Source organism: Halictus rubicundus, chromosome 1 (genome assembly GCF_050948215.1).
Source record: "Halictus rubicundus isolate RS-2024b chromosome 1, iyHalRubi1_principal, whole genome shotgun sequence".
Taxonomy (NCBI): domain Eukaryota; kingdom Metazoa; phylum Arthropoda; class Insecta; order Hymenoptera; family Halictidae; genus Halictus; species Halictus rubicundus.
In genome coordinates, this window is record NC_135149.1 from 455,846 (window position 1) to 473,841 (window position 17,996).

The 17,996-nt window shown below is 35.1% G+C and overlaps 1 protein-coding gene across 11 annotated transcripts in view; it reads right to left on the reverse strand.

Annotated features, from left to right (window-relative positions):
* LOC143364149 (echinoderm microtubule-associated protein-like 2) overlaps nucleotides 1-17,996 on the reverse strand; it is a 497,449-nt gene that overhangs the window by 411,557 nt on the left and 67,896 nt on the right. For 10 of the 11 annotated variants that reach the window (XM_076804768.1, XM_076804680.1, XM_076804912.1 and 7 more), the window contains exon 1: nucleotides 11,019-11,631. The exons of the other annotated variant lie outside the window; for it this stretch is intronic. The gene's annotated coding sequence lies outside the window, so the exon portion shown is untranslated. Of the gene's footprint in view, nucleotides 1-11,018; nucleotides 11,632-17,996 lie in introns of those variants that run through there. 11 annotated transcript variants of the gene reach the window in all.

A 17,996-nucleotide genomic window follows, 5' to 3' on the forward strand; every position in this document is an offset into this window, starting at 1 on the left:
TGAGATCTTGTATGTGATCCTGCGTATTCGTTATTAACACTATGACGTCCGGTGGCTCCACTTCGGTGCCATTGCGAAATGTAATTCAGTCCCACCGGCGCGACACGAAAAAATCTAAATTAGACGTACGGACGGCATAGTGTTAATAAGGTAACTTATATATGTTAATCATGTCTTCTATTACGCGGAAATGTGTGCAGAATCCATTCTAGTAGCAGCAACAGTTTTTTGAGAATATCTCAGAAACAAAGCCGAGCGGCGGCAACATATATAGAAAAAGATTGTTCAGAATAATAACCTCGGCAACATAATTCAAGATTATCAAAATCGGTGAGGTGCACCCTTTTCTGTATAATTACCTTGTAAAAGGTCCACACGGTATGTATATGGATCGTTTATCGATCGTCGTGATATACCGGAAAAGAAGTTGGTAAGTGGTCGCACCATGCTAATACATACGTACGCCTCGGACGTGCACGTATAGGCAAAATTCAATGTAGTAGTAGCTGCAGTTTTTCGCGAATATCTCCGAAACTATGACTGAGCGGCGGTTACGTGTATAGGAAAAAGCTGTTGAGAATGTTGAGTTTCACAACATATTTAAATTTTATCAAAATGGGTGAGGTGTACCCTTTTCTGTATAATTACCGATTTATGTGTGCTTCGATAATATTATACGAGGAAGGCACAAATTAAGTGACATATCAGATGATGTCAGAGATATTTAACCTGTTAAAATCCCTTACGGGGTAAATTGAAGTATGTATACTGCTGTAAAACATAAAATAATTTGCATGTGTGTTACGTATAAACCAATCTATGTATATCACTATCATTGGGATGCCGTGTCACATCCGATATAGCAACAGGTGCGCGTGTTTCGGCAAGCATTCCTGAATTAAAAAACTAGCGCCACAAGAAACCGCAGTGGATGCCCAACCACGGAGTTCCAACTTGTTCCCCTCCGAGAATCACGAGATCCCCATCATTAGTCAAACTTTTCCCACTACGTACAGTCGTAGAGTTAGTGGAGCGGCAATGGCGGCACGGGAACAGGGACAAAGTTCTACGCACTACTACATAACGATGAGGTCTAAGAGCTGGAGAAGTACCAAAGCAGGGAAGGAGCCGCAAGAGGCTCGCGAGCCACATGTTAGAACTCCCTGCCATAAACCATACAGACTGTTTTAGAAGAATTTTTCATTTTTGCGGAGAGAGTATTGTTGAAACTACACGAAAGTACCTCCTCACAGCTTTCATGGAACAGTTCGGAGAGAACATAGTAACTCAAAGTATTAATAAATATCAAACGTGTCACATTTTCTGTTCAAATAAAAAGCTACAAGAAAAGAAGTTGAACAAATCCATAATTGAAACAATAAATCATAATGTGAAAGATGATAGTTTGTGAAATGTCAGAACGAGGTAATAATGTGTTTTATAATTATTTAACAACATGAAAACTAATGAAATATATTCAGGTGATCTTTCAAGAGCGACAACTTCTGTACCTGTATAAACCTGTGATTGCGCAACATTTATTAGTGGCGACGCTACAGCATACTGTTAGAAATCATTCATATGTAACAAATCTAAGGTTCGCGTCCAATTTTATACTAACAACAAAAGAGGCAGCAGCCGGAGCTTGAATACAAATAAGTCTCGGAACGGTGATGCGAATAATAAAGGGTACGAAAAATTAAACAGTAAAATGTATAAAATGTTTCGAACCAGCTACCGTAGGGATGAACAAGACTAAAATTTTCGAAGCACCGTAACACTGCATTATTATGAATCATGACATATGGAAAAGGACAATTTCAGATGAAATACATGTTAATGATAAAATTTCCATTGTGCAAAAGCTTAAACGGATAATTGAACGTGAAATTTGATTTTATAATATTGCATGTTATACCATCTAAATCAGTCCTGGGCAACTTGTGGCTCGTGAGCCACAGACGACTCCTCCCCCTACTCCCCTAGCTCCTGTAGAGTCGTGAAGCAACAGCGGGGAGGACATGCCCGGGCCTGATCTAAATAAATTGTAGACCTAAACCAATGCCGGACACATTTGCCTCATTGAAACAAACCCGTCCTCATCGTAGCGCCCACTGTCCCCTCCCGTAAGCGCATAGAGAAACGAAATGGAAATGTTTAAGGAAGAATAACAGGGAAGTGGATTAATAGATTCGATTTTTCTTGCGTATTTCATTTTCGAATGTATTAAAAAAAAACAAAAACTCCCCCACCACCCTTTAAAAAATTGTTGAACTATATATGCTGAAATACTTTCTTTCCATACGTGTTAACGATTTTTGTAATACAATTTTTTTTTTAATGTATATAATTATAATTATCAAATTAAAAGTCTATTTCGACAGCAGTACTTAAGAAATTTATAGTTATTTTCAGTTTGTGAACAATTAATATTTACACATTCGCATCTTTTTTGTATGCAGGGTGTCCCACGCTATAAAGACAATCTATATGTGAGAAGTAGCACGAAAAAAATATTGTTGTATTAGGCATAACTTACTCTACTTGTGTGCAAAGTTCCATAATTTTTTTAATTTACTGGTTTAATAACTTGCCTTGTAAAGTCAGTTTATTTGGTGCGTATAGATATTTGTACAGAAATTATATCTATAATACGGTTCCATTAACTGTTGTATATGTATCTCGTTACATTGTATCTCGCGGTGTCTTTAGGTATCGAATCAAAGACAGAGCCGCGCTTCTTTTTGGTCCGCCGACGTGTCCCAATCAGATGTTTTATTTTTCTCCAACGTATCGACGAGCTGCCGAAGTCGTTCAGTAAAAGCCTAGCCTTAGTAGAGGAAACATCGATCAAATATCGTTCATGATCATATCTGTTTTTTTTTATTCTTTCTAAATAAGTAAATACCTTGCTTCCCAAAACCAACAGGTTATGGGCCCAGGCACATAGTTAAAGTAATTTTAAAGTTACTTTAAACTAATTTGAACTAATTTTAAAGTTATTTTAAGTTTTAAAGTGAACGGGAAAGAGACGTGTGATACTGTGAAAATGAGTGCAGACACGAAGAAGACAAAGCGAAACATCAACCCCTTCGATGGGGAAAAGTATAGCGTCTGGAAACACAGAATTCGGGCATTAATAGCAGAAGAGGATGCACTGAAAGTTTTGGACTTGGATCGCCCAGAAACCCCGGGAAAAGATTGGATGCGATGCGAGAGAATTGCTACGGGAATAATTATTGAATACTTAACAGATTCAATGTTATGTTTCGCAACGGAGACAGATACGGCTAGGGATATAATTAACAAATTGGATGCGATATACCAAAGAAAAAGCCTCGCAACTCAACTTGCTGTCGAGAAGAAGTTATTGTGTTTTAAATTTAAGGAAGATATACCACTTTCAAAACATTTCATACTTTTCGACGAAATGATAGTGGAACTACACTCTGCGGGAGAAACACTGTCCGAGATGAGTAAAGTAGCCAGATTGTTATTAACGTTACCAAATTCATACGATCCACTCGTCACCGCAATCCAAACCCAATCAGACGAAAATCTAAGCCTCGCATTTGTGAAAATTAAATTGCTAGATTATGAAGTGAAACTACGAAACGAGAAAAGTGAAACAAGTGCAAAAGTATTGCATATAGAAACAAAAAGGGATAATGAGAGGATAAAGAGAGATAACAAATTTAAGACAAGTTTTAAAAGAAATGAAAATAATCATCAACGTCGTTCTTTGAAAAATAAAGGATTTAACAAAAACTATTATAAAAAATGTGATTATTGTGGCAGAAGAAACCACGAAAAGAAAGACTGCTACTATTACAAAAGGAATTCTACGGCTGAAGAGCGGCCGCGAACAATTCAAACCGTTCAAGTGCAAGGAGAGCGTGAAAGCTTCGCGTTTATGACAGGAGTTCAAATAAAAAATAATAAAAGATCAAATGATTCTGCTGAAATAGATTTTATATTGGACTCAGGTGCTACAGATCACTTGGTTAATGAAATCGATTTTTTCGTGACTTTATCAACATTGAAGAAGCCCATTCATGTGTCAATTGCAAAGAAAGGAGAAGTTATCACGGCAACGAAGATTGGTTCGATTAAAATAACGACAAATCTAGGAGTTACCGGAGTTCTGGAGAATGTATTATACGTACCCGATGTCCCAAACAACCTACTTTCCGTTCGCCGAATCCAGGAAGCCGGAATGAGAGTCATTTTTAGCGAAACTGGCAAAGTTACAGTAACGAAAGGTGGTAAGACCATACTCACTGGTAAGTCAGCACAAAATTTAATATGTGTAACATTTACTATTGATAAAACTATGTGTGATAAAACATATGCAAATAATATCGTAGTACCAAACACATACAAATTGTGGCATGAACGTTTGGGTCATATTGAGAGTTCTAAATTCGTTCAAGTGAAACAGAATGATTTAATCGTTGGTAAGAAATTAATAGACAGAATTAATCCTACACAGGATTTATGTGAAGCTTGTGTGTACGGAAAACAAGCGCGTCTGCCTTTCTCAAAAGGAAGGGACAGGAGTCACATAACTAGACCTCTGTTTACTGTCCACTCTGATGTATGTGGACCAATTAAACCAAAAACAATCGACGAAAAAAGTTATTTTGTTACATTCATTGACGAATTTACACATTACACGGTCGTTTATCTTATCGCGTTTAAATCTGAAGTGTTCAAAGTTTTTCAAGACTTTGTAGCCAAATCTGAATCACACTTCAGTTTACAAATCGCAAATTTGAATTGCGATAATGGGACAGAATACTTATCAAATGAATTCAAAGCTTTTTGTGTGCAAAAGGGTATTCAATATGAATTGACAGTTCCGTATACGCCTCAGCAAAATCCCATAGCAGAACGAATGAACAGAACTCTATTAGAAAAAGCTCGCGCCATGATTCATGGTGCTGTTTTATACAAAGAGCTATGGGGAGAGGCAATATTAACAGCAGCCCACTTAATTAATATTTCTCCAAGTAAAGCCATCGCGGAGAATAAAACTCCTTTTGAACTATGGCATAATAGGAAACCAAAATTAAATCGTTTAAGAATTTTTGGTAGCACCGTCTACGTGCACGACAAAAATAGAGAAAGTAAATTTGATAAGAAATCGTTTAAAGGGATATTTATAGGCTATGAGAAAAACGGGTATAAAATATTAAACGCGAATACAGGAAAATTCATGATAGCCCGTGATGTCATTTTTGATGAGATTAATTTTAAAAATTCAAGACCTTTTGTACACACAAATAACTTTGAAGAAGAAAGTATCGTAGCAATAAAATCACAAGAAGCTGATGAAGAAAAAGAAATCAGCAAAAGTCAAAGGAGCGAAACAATAGTGTCTGATAAAAGGAATATCGAAAACACTAATGCTCAAATTGACTCTAATGAAAGTGGTTCGCGAAGAAGTGCAAGAATTAAAGTCAAACCTCATATAAATTATAATGAGGAGCATGATTATCATGCTTATGCACTCGCAACAAATTGTGAAGTTCCCAAAGCGTATAGTGAGATAAAAGACCGTGATGATAAGATTCAGTGGGAGAAAGCGATAAAAGATGAAATCGACTCCCTAATATATAACAATACGTGGAACCTAGTTCCCCGTCCAAATAATAAAAATATAGTTGATTGCAAATGGGTTTTTAGCATTAAAATGGATGAAAACGGAAATCCATGCAAATTTAAAGCGAGATTGGTTGCAAGAGGTTTTAGTCAACAATATTTATTAGACTATAATGAGACCTTTGCGCCTGTAGCTCGCATTGCAACTTTTCGAATGCTTTTGGCCTTTGCAAATCAGTATAATTTATTAATTCACCAAATGGACGTTAAGACAGCCTTTTTGAATGGTCTACTGAAAGAGGAGATTTATATGCGTGTACCAGAAGGTATTCAAGCGCAAGAAAATCAAGTATGCAGGTTGAATAAAGCATTATATGGCTTAAAACAATCGGCCAGATGCTGGTTTCAACTTTTTGAAGTCACTCTCAAAAACCATGGCTTTCAAAACTCTTCTGTAGATCGCTGTTTATATTTCCTCGATAGGAATCATATTTGTAAAAATATATATGTCATTTTGTACGTTGACGATCTCTTAATAGTTACATACGATAGAAGCACATTAAAAAACTTTAAAGATTATTTAAAAAGAAAGTTTTCAATGACAGATATGAACGAAATGAGATTATTCCTAGGAATAAACGTTGAAAGAAAAGACGATATAATCACTCTAGATCAAAGCGTCTATTTACAGAATGTTTTGCAAAAGTACAAAATGAGTGGGTGTAATAGTGTAAGTACTCCATTGCCTGCAAAATTAGACTACACAGCCTTAGATTCGGATGAATATTTTGATGTACCATGTAGGAACCTTATTGGCTGCTTAATGTATGCTATGCTATGCACGCGACCTGATTTATGTTTCGCTGTGAACTTGCTCAGCAGATATCAAAATAAAAATAATAAGGAACTCTGGCAGAATCTAAAAAGGGTCTTAAGATATGTGAAAGGATCGTTAAGATACCGTTTAATTTATAAAAGAAATGATTTCAAAACTATATTGACTGGTTATGTAGACTCTGATTGGGCAGGTAATGAAATCGACAGGAAGAGTACGACTGGATATATTTTTAAAATGTTTGAAACGAATACGATCTGTTGGAATACAACGAAACAAAACTCAGTTGCAACTTCCTCAACTGAAGCTGAGTATATGGCGTTATATGAAGGGATTAAAGAAGCTAGTTGGATAAAATCTTTGTTGTCGAGTATAAAAATAGACATAAAGGAACCAATTACTATTTTCGAGGACAATAACGGTTGTATAGCAATAGGAAATAATCCAACAGATCATAAGCGATCGAAACACATCGACGTTAAGTATCATTTTTCACGAGAAAAGATTGAACAAAAGGAAATAATACTAAAATATATACCTACAGGTGAACAACTAGGGGATATTTTCACAAAACCAATACCAACAGTGAAGTTCAATTATATGCGCAAGCAGATCGGACTGGAGGAGCCCGAGTGATACGAAATTGTTAAACGATAATAATGGTTTGATTGAGTTTTTTTTTGGGTTTTCCTCAATCCATTGCAACGAATGTTGAACCATTTGTATATTGCCCAAGAATAATAATAATAAAAGGGAAATGAACGATGTTCTCTCTATAAGTATTTAAAGATTAATTTCTGAGTGGGAGTATAGATATTTGTACAGAAATTATATCTATAATACGGTTCCATTAACTGTTGTATATGTATCTCGTTACATTGTATCTCGCGGTGTCTTTAGGTATCGAATCAAAGACAGAGCCGCGCTTCTTTTTGGTCCGCCGACGTGTCCCATTCAGATGTTTTATTTTTCTCCAACGTATCGACGAGCTGCCGAAGTCGTTCAGTAAAAGCCTAGCCTTAGTAGAGGAAACATCGATCAAATATCGTTCATGATCATATCTGTTTTTTTTTATTCTTTCTAAATAAGTAAATACCTTGCTTCCCAAAACCAACAGTGCGGATGGCAAAGAAATCGTATGGTGGATGCCAAGTACAGGGTTCCACAAAAATCATATTCGGCCAACTTTCAAACATGGCGGGAGATCAACCATGATATGGGGTTGTATGGTGGCAGATGCAAGTTGAAATATGGAATTTGTAAATGGAACAATGGACAAAACGATGTATTTGAATATTTAAAAAAAAAATGGGTAATTGTGCATAAAAGATTCATCCTCGCCGAATATGATAAAATTTAAATATATTGTAAAACTCAACATTCGGAACAACTTTTTCCTATACATGAAAACGCCGCTCAGCCTTAATTTATGAGATATTCGCGATAAACTGCAGCTACTACTATATTGAATTTCGCCTATACGTGGACATTCGAGGCGTGCGTATGCGTCAACATGCTGCGACCGCTCATCAACTGTTTCTACAGATATACAGTGAATCCAGGTTATACGTCGCAAAACATTTGAATTATCCGACGTCGAAATATCCCCACTAACACGGGGTATACCCCATGAGAGGCCAAGAAGCTCGAGAGCCGCCGCCGCCGTGCAATGTAAACATGACATGGGTCAGATATATCGGTGTGAGACCAGGAGACCACTACTAATCCAATAAAAAAACATTTTTAATTTTCATTATTTTTTTATGGGACTTTTACCAACATATTCGTCGCATTTTTCTAATGAAAATGATACCAAATATGATATAATTCCCATGATATTTCATTGTGTAATGACCAATGAAAGTTACTTCCCATTACAATTATATTAACGGAAAATTAGTGTAAATATGATCCGAATTGTATCGCGTTTAGTATCATTTTAATCAGAATAATGCCACAAATATATTGGTAAAAGTCTCATAAAAAAATAATTAGTAATAAATAAGTTAAATTTTTCATTTAAAGGCCTGTGCTCACGCGGGCTTTGATCTGTTCCTGCGCGGCGGCCGCGACTCTCCGTGGCTCTTTTTTTCCCATACGCCGTCCTTCTCTGCGTTCGAAACTTTCATCGCTCGTTACACAAGTAAATATCATCGGAATTATATCATATTTGGTTTCATTTTAATCCGAAAAATGCCACGAACACGTTGGTAAAAGTTTCATAAAAAAATAACGAAAAATAAAGAAGTTTTGTAATTGGATTAGTAGTGGTCTTCTGGTCGCACACCGACATAGCCGACAATGATTTACAAAATAAATTACAAAATACAGAAAATCAAAAGCCTAAAATTTTAAAATAGTTCTAAGACGCTACTGTATTAAATCCCGCAGGACATTCAAGTTGCGCCCTTAAGTTTAATTTTCTTAACAATTCCTTTATATTAACAATCGAGTGACAAGTTGACGTTACTTTATCTTTAAAAAATTACTTATAATTCAAATATTTTTTCGATAAATTTTTTTCGCAATCAAAAATACCATAAACTTAAAGATTGAGACCTCCTATTTACAACGACACCACATAAGTTGACATGATTAGCCGCATCTGATGTGTAGAATTTTTTTCCAGCTAGCGGCGGTCCCTTTTAGTTTCCGAGATATTCGAAAAAACTATCAGAGTCACTATTTCGAATTCTACCTATTTTGAATGACCGAATTTGTTCTTTAGGGCGGAGGAGGGGCGAAGTACCCCCGTCCCGAAAAACCTAACGCAAACTCACTTTGAAGTTCATTTAAATTTGAATCGGAAAATGTTCAAAACTCGAGTTACTTTGTTGTTCTTTGTTTTCATTAAACTAGATTTCAGAGTGAGTTTGTGGTAGGTTTTTCGGGGAGGGGTGCAGGGGGTGGGACGGAGCTCCTCCCCCGCGTAAAGAACAAATTCGATCATTCAAAATAAGCAGAATTCGCAATAGCGAATCTGATGTTTAGTGTTTTGCGAATGTCTCGGAAACTAATAGAGACCGTCGGTTACATCTACAGGAAACAGTTGTTCAGAATGATGATCTTGATAACATATTTCAATTTCACCAAAATCCGTGAGGAAGGGGCGTTTCGACAAGTTTACTTTTATGCGACTGATTCTTCAGCATCATTTGTTTTAAAAAGTTCACACGGTATATGTATCTGTAGAAAAAGTTGACGAGTGGTCGCACCGTGCTGACACATACGAGCGTCACGGGCGTGCACGTATAGGCAATATTCAATGTAGTAGTAGTTGTAGTTTTTCGCGAATATTACATGTATAGGAAAAAGTGGTTCAGAATTTTTTGTTTTATAACATATTTAAATTTTATTAAAATCGGTGAGGAGGAGATCCTTTTACGCACAATTACCAAAAAATGTTAAACATTCGGTCGAAAAATTGAAAATGCCACCAGTGTATCACTTCCAACAAGGTAATGACTACGAACACACTTCACGTGTTGTTAAGGAATGGTTAATTTATAGTGTTACCAAATTATTGATAACGCCACCAAAGTCGCCAGATGTGAACCCATCGAGCACTTGTGGATAGAATTAAGAATTCGAACAAAAAATTATAATATCACAAGAAAACGCCAAGAAAAAAGTGTTAGAAACGTGGAACAACATTCCTATTTTAACAAAAAAGAAATTAGTTGAATCAATGCCGAGACGTTTGCAGACAGTCATAGATTCTCAAAGAAATGCACAAGAGATATTACATTTTTTTTCGTTCATATCAGTTAATATATATGTTATATATCACATTCTTAATGTTCATTATGCTTTAAAAATAACTATAATTAATACAGGCACAGTAATTGGGTTTCTTACCCTAAGTCGTTGTAATAATATGAAAAGTTTTCTACAAATTGTCGCTACGGCTTGCACACGGAATAATATCAGCGCACACCTATTATGTAAGACTATGTTTTTTTAACGATACGAGCGAGCGTTCGGTATACGCTATTGCGTTTCTTTCTATCTAACCATGAGAAGATAACAACAGTGAGAGATCAATTTTGATTGAACATTTCTTGACAATTTCACTTTTCGCCGTTTAGTTTGATCCACACCACCTATACGTTTATACGTATTAGTAATTAGTTTATACCTTGTAGTAAAACTTGTCAAACATTTGTAACAAAAACGACATGAAACAATAGTATACTTATAGGATAGGCTGTTATTTTGTCTTTTTTACGAAATTCGTTCCAGAATATACTTAGTCTAAATTTCGAAGGACACTGTTCCTTGCTGCCGACTATTTGTTTGTGTCACTTATAAATATTTATGAAATCTAACCAACCGTTATCTTGATAAGAGTTATTTAGGAAAACTTTATCATTTGATAACACCTTACGCCAATAATGATTATGTGAACACTTCTATAAACAAATGAAAGAATTCCTTACGACAGGAAATTCGACACATCAATGAAAATCTAGTATATGTATATGTATCATTGTTTTCGAAATCTCTACATTTGTACATGTACCGGAACAAAATAGTTCAAACAAAAAATTCGCCATAAACCGAAACTGAAAATACCTACATAATATTCTACGTTAGCAAGCAATTGTTGACTGGCAACTTTCATGGAATCTTCATTCGTGTTTTTGAAACTCCGCTTCTGAACTTGTGGGAATAGGAAGATGTGCACGTCACAATGTATCCCTCGAACAGTTATTTCACTTATGCTATTTCGTTATTAAATGATCACCGACAATATCGTACTATCACATTAACTATACAAGTGTAAAATATGGAACGAAACTCATTGGTTCACACTCTATGGACGATTCAACCTCTGGGAACGTTCGACCACTGACAATGAAGATCTTCCGGTTTTTCTCTGACACGAGATACGAGTCACGAGGCACGGAACACGGAACACGGAACACGGAACACGGAACGAATCAAAGAAAAAGTTGAGCCACGTCGCGACACGGCGTTCGTAAATATCCGAAATCACTTTGAATTCGTGGAATCGCGTCGATCGGGCTACTGTTACTGTTACTGTTACTGATCGGAGCTTTCCACTTTCCCTCAAGTTTTCCCGTAGTTGATAGAAGGGCACTAACAAAAGCGGCCCAATGTTTCATTCGCGGTCGCGGGAGCATGAAACACGTGTGCCTTCCGTGCGGCCGCCCCAACGTTACTGCCTGCTCACGGCTCACAGTACAACTACTTAGACGCGATCAATATGTTCTAGATACTCTAGATGATTCAGATGACCGAGTACGATACGCTAGCCATTGACAGCCATATCTACACACACACGCGCGCGCACGAACGACGCGACTCGTATTTACTAACTTACCGTATGCAACGGAAGTAGAAGAGTAATTGAATAGCGAACTATTCGTTGCTTGAATATAATTGGGAAATTTAAAAATATTAATAAAAACTGATACTGATTTGGCACCATCGAATCGGTGAGTTTGTAATTAACACTTGAGCATCAAAAGTAAAAGGCTAAAATTCTGTACTTACTTATAAAAATTTGTTCGTTTTTATATAGATACGTACACATTAATAAAGTATTTTGACAAAACTTTCTCATTATTATTGTCTTGAAAATTGATTTCTGAAATTGTATTCATATAATATATGAATAAAACACAATATTTAATCGTTAACCTTTTGTCGGTACTCAAAGCTATCTAATTTCAGAACTTGGACAATTTCATCCGATCTACAAAATTCCAACTGCTTAGATTCGAGTTTTTTTCATTATATGCATATAAAATTGAGCGCATATACATATGTATATTTATATCAAACATAATTTTTTAACGATTTATAAAATGCAAATAGATTGTTTCGAATTATAGTATGATAATTTTTATTGTTAGTAGCGACTCAGTCACCACTCGAATGCAAATAGTTGACACACCGATTCCATAAATAAAGTGACTGAAATCATTTTTATAAGAATAGTCGAACGCCATTAATGATTGAATATCATTACACACTTAACCCTCTGAGTACTGTGCCATGCCGGAGTCATTTTTGACCCGCTGCACAGTGCGGACAAATCGCCTGTTTTCGGCACTTCTTGTACTTAGGTTATTAATGCATATATAGAGGAAATTTTTTACAGACACTTATAATTACCAATATAGTTTATAATTTTAACAAAAAAAAAAATTTTTAGAAAAAAAATTTATTATTAAAAAATAACAAGTTTAGAACAATATTAATAATAAATGAACCATATGTAAAATTAACAATAATAAACTTAAACAAATTATAATACTAGTGAATAAAATGAATAAACTCAACAAAATGCTATCCGAGCATGCTGCTGCTGCTTCGCTATCCGAGTCATTCTCAGTACTTTGATTGCGACTCAAAATCATTGACTCTCGTGATCTTGCACATGTCGATCTATCCTTACATTCTTATTACTTTTTCAATAGTTATAAAACATATATTAAAAACAAATTAAAAATACATGAAAATGATTGATATATAATTATTGCAAAATTGTATTATGCATAAAAATGGTAATTATATGATTATTATTAACAATTTCCATCCTAATACGCATGTTTTGCAAAAGAAATGTATTTCATATCGTGATATACACGAATATTGAACTTTCCCAGTAAATTCCCCACTGTAACTGTGGCGAACAAATGGCAACATTTTTTACGACCAAATTTGTTTACAAATGTATACTTATTGTTAATTATTCACAGAAAATGAAATTTAACAATATAACTAATACATTTAAAAATAAAATAACAAATTTTCCACGATAGATCCTAAAGGAAAGGTATGGACACTTCTTAAAAAGTTTATAAAATTGAGAGTCGCAAAAAGTCGCAGACAAAACTATGAAATTCTTAAACTATAATAAGTAAAGTATCCGAATATGCATGAATCTCACGACATATTTAGCCGTTTTTGTTTTATGTTAATTTGAAGTTTTATATGCAATTAACAAATAAAACCACCGTTGAAAATTTGTACAAAAAATAAATCTACTTTATTAAATGTATAAAGAATGCATATTTACAGTTAATATAACATTTTCCGATTTTTGGCACTTTAGAGAGTGCCTCCATGGCCAAATTTTTTTACAAAAATCTAAATTTGGTTACTAATGCATATGCAATGGTAATTAGTCACAAAAAATTAAATTTAACAATAAAATTAATAAGTTGAAAAAAAATTATTTTTATGCATAAAAAAATTGTTAAATGATTTTTAAATGAATAATAATATGCGTTTCCTGCTAATAAAGAGTTCTGCCAAAGGAAATTTTCGTGCATCGTCAAATAAAAATGTAGTGAGATGTGCCGACTTGTCCGCACTGTGCGCTGGCTTCAGGCCACGCACACAGTAGCATAGGCTCCCCACCACCACCACCACCGCTTCAGCGACAGAGGCGCTTATGTGTGTCCCTATACCTGTTATCTCAGAGCGGCTCGCGTTGAATTGTTTACATATCACCTTTTTTTGTCCTCTGAGATTCAAAACTTTACGGATAGCTTACTTTCTTACGATATTAGGCTAAGGCAGGGCGTGTGGGGCAAGACGCAGATCGATATTTTATTTTTATTGAAAAGTTTTCGTGTTTCTGGTATCTATCGTCGAATTTTTTTATTCATTTGTTTGATGAGTCCGTACAGTCAACAAACTAGCCTACAAGTAATACATGCAATAGAAATATTATTTATTTCTTCATAAATCACGATGCTGCTGTATATTCTATATTTCCTTATATCTACAACAAAGACGCTGCACGCAATATGCATATACATATAGTGGTAAATGTTCAAACCTCAGCGTATTAGTGTAATGTAATCAACGTGGTATACAGGGTGTATCCCTTAAGTGTGACCCTCAGAATATATTCTTTAATTTTGACAAAGTAAAAAATTTTTTATCAGTAGTATCCAGCAAGGGTTGTCCTTTCTGGTAGTTTTCAAGATCATCGATGTGTTTTTTCAAATAACTACATATATTTTCGTGTTGCATCGCGTAGTTCATAAAAAATGCATGCAGATATGTATTGTGTCATGACCTTCAAATGACCTTGAACTCCAAAGATGAAGGTCAAACTTAAATTTCGTTTGTAAGGAGAATGCAGCTTTGCGATCAATCTACCTCGATATTCTTTGCACGACAAAAGACATTTTCTACAGCTTTACAGGTGTTAGCATTTTTCGCAAAGCCTGCATTCTCTTTCCGAAAACGAAATTTAAGTGTGGCCTTCATCTTTGGAGTTCAAGGTCATTTGAAGATCATGACGTAACACATATCTGAATCTATTTTTTTTTATTAGCTACGCGATGCAACACGAAAATATATGTAGTTATTAAAAAAAAAGAACACCAATCACCTTGAAAACTACGAAGAAAAATAATATTAAAAAAAAAAACATTTGCGAGATACTGACCGCTTGATACTATTCAAATTACATATAAAAATTTTGTTACTTTGTCAAAATGGAAGATGTTTTATAGCTCATATTTATTGTGAGACATCCTATATACAATCATGTATACAGGATGTCCGTCTATAAATGTCAGAACAAATATTTCGCAACTAATTGAAGTTACAAGAAAGTTTAATATGACAAATTTGCACGGTTTTAAGTCAGCTATAAAGTGCATGTAAAATTATTTTTTTCTCATGAACTTTGCGAGTTATGAAGGTTACCATTGTTTTTCTAAATTCATACACCCATTTTTTTACACATTTATGAAGTAGCAGTCATTTGCAGTCAAAATCATATTTGGTAAAAAATTGATATAATGCATTGTTTACGAAATAATCGGCATCTGAGATATCGAACAAGTAAACTGAACGATGAAAGTTACTTCCCATTAAAATTACATTACCGGGAAATTAGTGTAAATGTGATCGGAATTATATCACGTTTGGTATAATTTTAATCAGAATAATACCACAAATATATTGGTGAAAGTCTCATAAAAAAATAATTAATAATAAAGATGTTAAATTTTTTATTTAAAGGCCTGCGCTTACGCGGGCTTTGATCTGTGCCGGCGGCCGCGACTCTCCGCGGCTCTTTCTTTCCCATACGCTGTTCTTCTCTGCGTTCGAAACTTTCATCGCTCGTTACACAAGTAAATATCATCGGAATTATATCATATTTGGTTTCATTTTAATCCGAAAAATGCCACGAACACGTTGGTAAAAGTTTCATAAAAAAATAACGAAAAATAAAGAAGTTTTGTAATTGGATTAGTAGTGGTCTTCTGATCTCACGCCGTGTTTTAACGTCAGTAGCGTTTGAATGTCATAGGTTTCTTATGACTTGCAAACGGTATGACTCGTAGGTTTCCAGCGTGCCCTGTGTATTTCAAATGGGACGCTCGGCGAGAACCACCGATTCGTATGAGTGTCAGTGAAAAGAACGGCGGTAGTGACTTATTTACAACGATAATTTACTGTATCGGTGAATTTGTACGTACTGCTTAGGTGTGTATTATTCAATTTGATTAATACACACTTTTCAATTATTGTTTTTAAAAATACATATATTTGCCACATGGGCTAAACTATATACTATACTATTAATATTCATCGAAATTAGCTCGGAGTAAATAGTAAGTCTGTTGAAACTTGAATGTATTGCCTTCGTGATTTTTATCTGAAATCTGTACTTGATTCATACAGTATGAGAGGTAGTAATATTTCCTTTGACATTTATATCTTTTAAACTAAAGTTGCAATCCAAGTACAAAATATGTCACAACTTGAACCTTACTTAAGGTTCCAATTGAAAGTTTATTAACATTTGGAGCAATCGAATATTTTAGATTCAAGGCTGTACTGTTATGCCGCAGGAAGGGGTAGATGAAGAGTATCCTCGAATAAACTCCAAACTCTTCCAGCACAACTTAGGTTTATTTGGGAATAGGTCGCCAAGCAAGAATACAAGCGATTTTGTACACGACGAATAACTTTGTAACAAACGAGTCGACTGACGGGCTACTTGTAGCTTCTTCTCTGTCTCTGTCTCTGTCTCTCTGTGTCCGCGCCCTTTCGCAGGGCCTTATATAAGAGTACAACTATGGAAGTTTGGTGGGGATGGATGACACTAGCCCTTAGAGATAGGGAATGACGTGGAGGTCGGAGTTTTCGCAGGGTTGGACTTTAACATGAAATCTCTGTACCGGTGAGTAATTTTGCCTTAGTCTAGTAGATGAGAAAGCCCGTGAGTTCTGACTCATCTATTTGTCTGACTTATCTATAGAGAATAGATAAGTCCGGTAGTCTCGCATAACAGTACTACATAAAAATGTCACGATTGCCGAAGTTACAAACTTCAAAGCAATTCATCTGACTGACTCAAAAATATAATAGAACACCATACGATTATCTTACGAATTGTAATATTATAGTTCCTTTTTATATCAATATTTCTCCTGATATAATTTTTTATAAACACGATTGTAACCATGATTCTTTCCTGTGTATTCACCTCGAAATATCCATCGTACAAATAGAACCTAACCGGCTAGAGTAATTTCCGGAGGTTAGAGCCGATTGGTTTGCCTTTTAGGTTTGCTCTTAATGAACAGATTACATTCTGGATATCGGCACTCCCTGACAATTCCTTGAAATCGTGGTAGGTGTTCCATTAAAATGACCGGTTATATCATTCTCCAAAACAATCCAAGCGCCTGAACAATCAGTAAAAAGAGGCTAGGCCAAACAGAAACATATCGAAACATGAACAAGGAACAGTTACTTAGTAAAGTAACTACTTAGTATAGTAGATACTTAGTAAATTGTACATACCTACTTACACGTTCTAGTTCTTGAATTTTATAACATCTATATCCCAGCTTTCATCGAATTCAAGAAACGAATATGTGTACTTACATTTCTAATTAAGTGTGTAATAGGGTGGCTCTTATTTACTTTCGATGAACACTTTTTCTAAACTTGTTACGCTACCCCCAGGATTGTTCCAATTAATAAAAAAAAATCTGAGCAAAGTTTGAGCTCGCTCGGATAACATTACATAAACATTAAAATAATTAAATGCTCATCAAATTGTTTTTCTCGAATATCTTATAAATTATTGACTGTATCGAAAAATATGTTCGACATAACTTGTAGATCTGGACAGGCTGCATTTTTTATCTCGTATTACTTTGTTTCGTGAAACAAACGATTTTCGCTAAAATTGACAAAAATTTCGGAATAAAATAAATACATTTTTTATGAAATTTGAAAACTGTATTTTTTTTTAACTTGCGGAACTTTCTTTTTTAAATTGCATATTATTATATATTGCAGGAAATTGTATATATTTCTTTTATTATAAGTAAAAAAAAGTTCTGCTTCCACCTTATCATGGGTAAAGGATCTTAAAGAAAACTACGTTTTCAAAAGCCCTCTAAAATGAACCGTTAAATAAATATGAGCGTATCTGTAGGACGTTGTCCGGGTAAGGCAAGCAATACATACGCCGCGCTTCGGACGGGCTGCCGCGCCGCGCCGATCAATGCGTTATCGCATTGCTTGCCTCGCCCAGAAA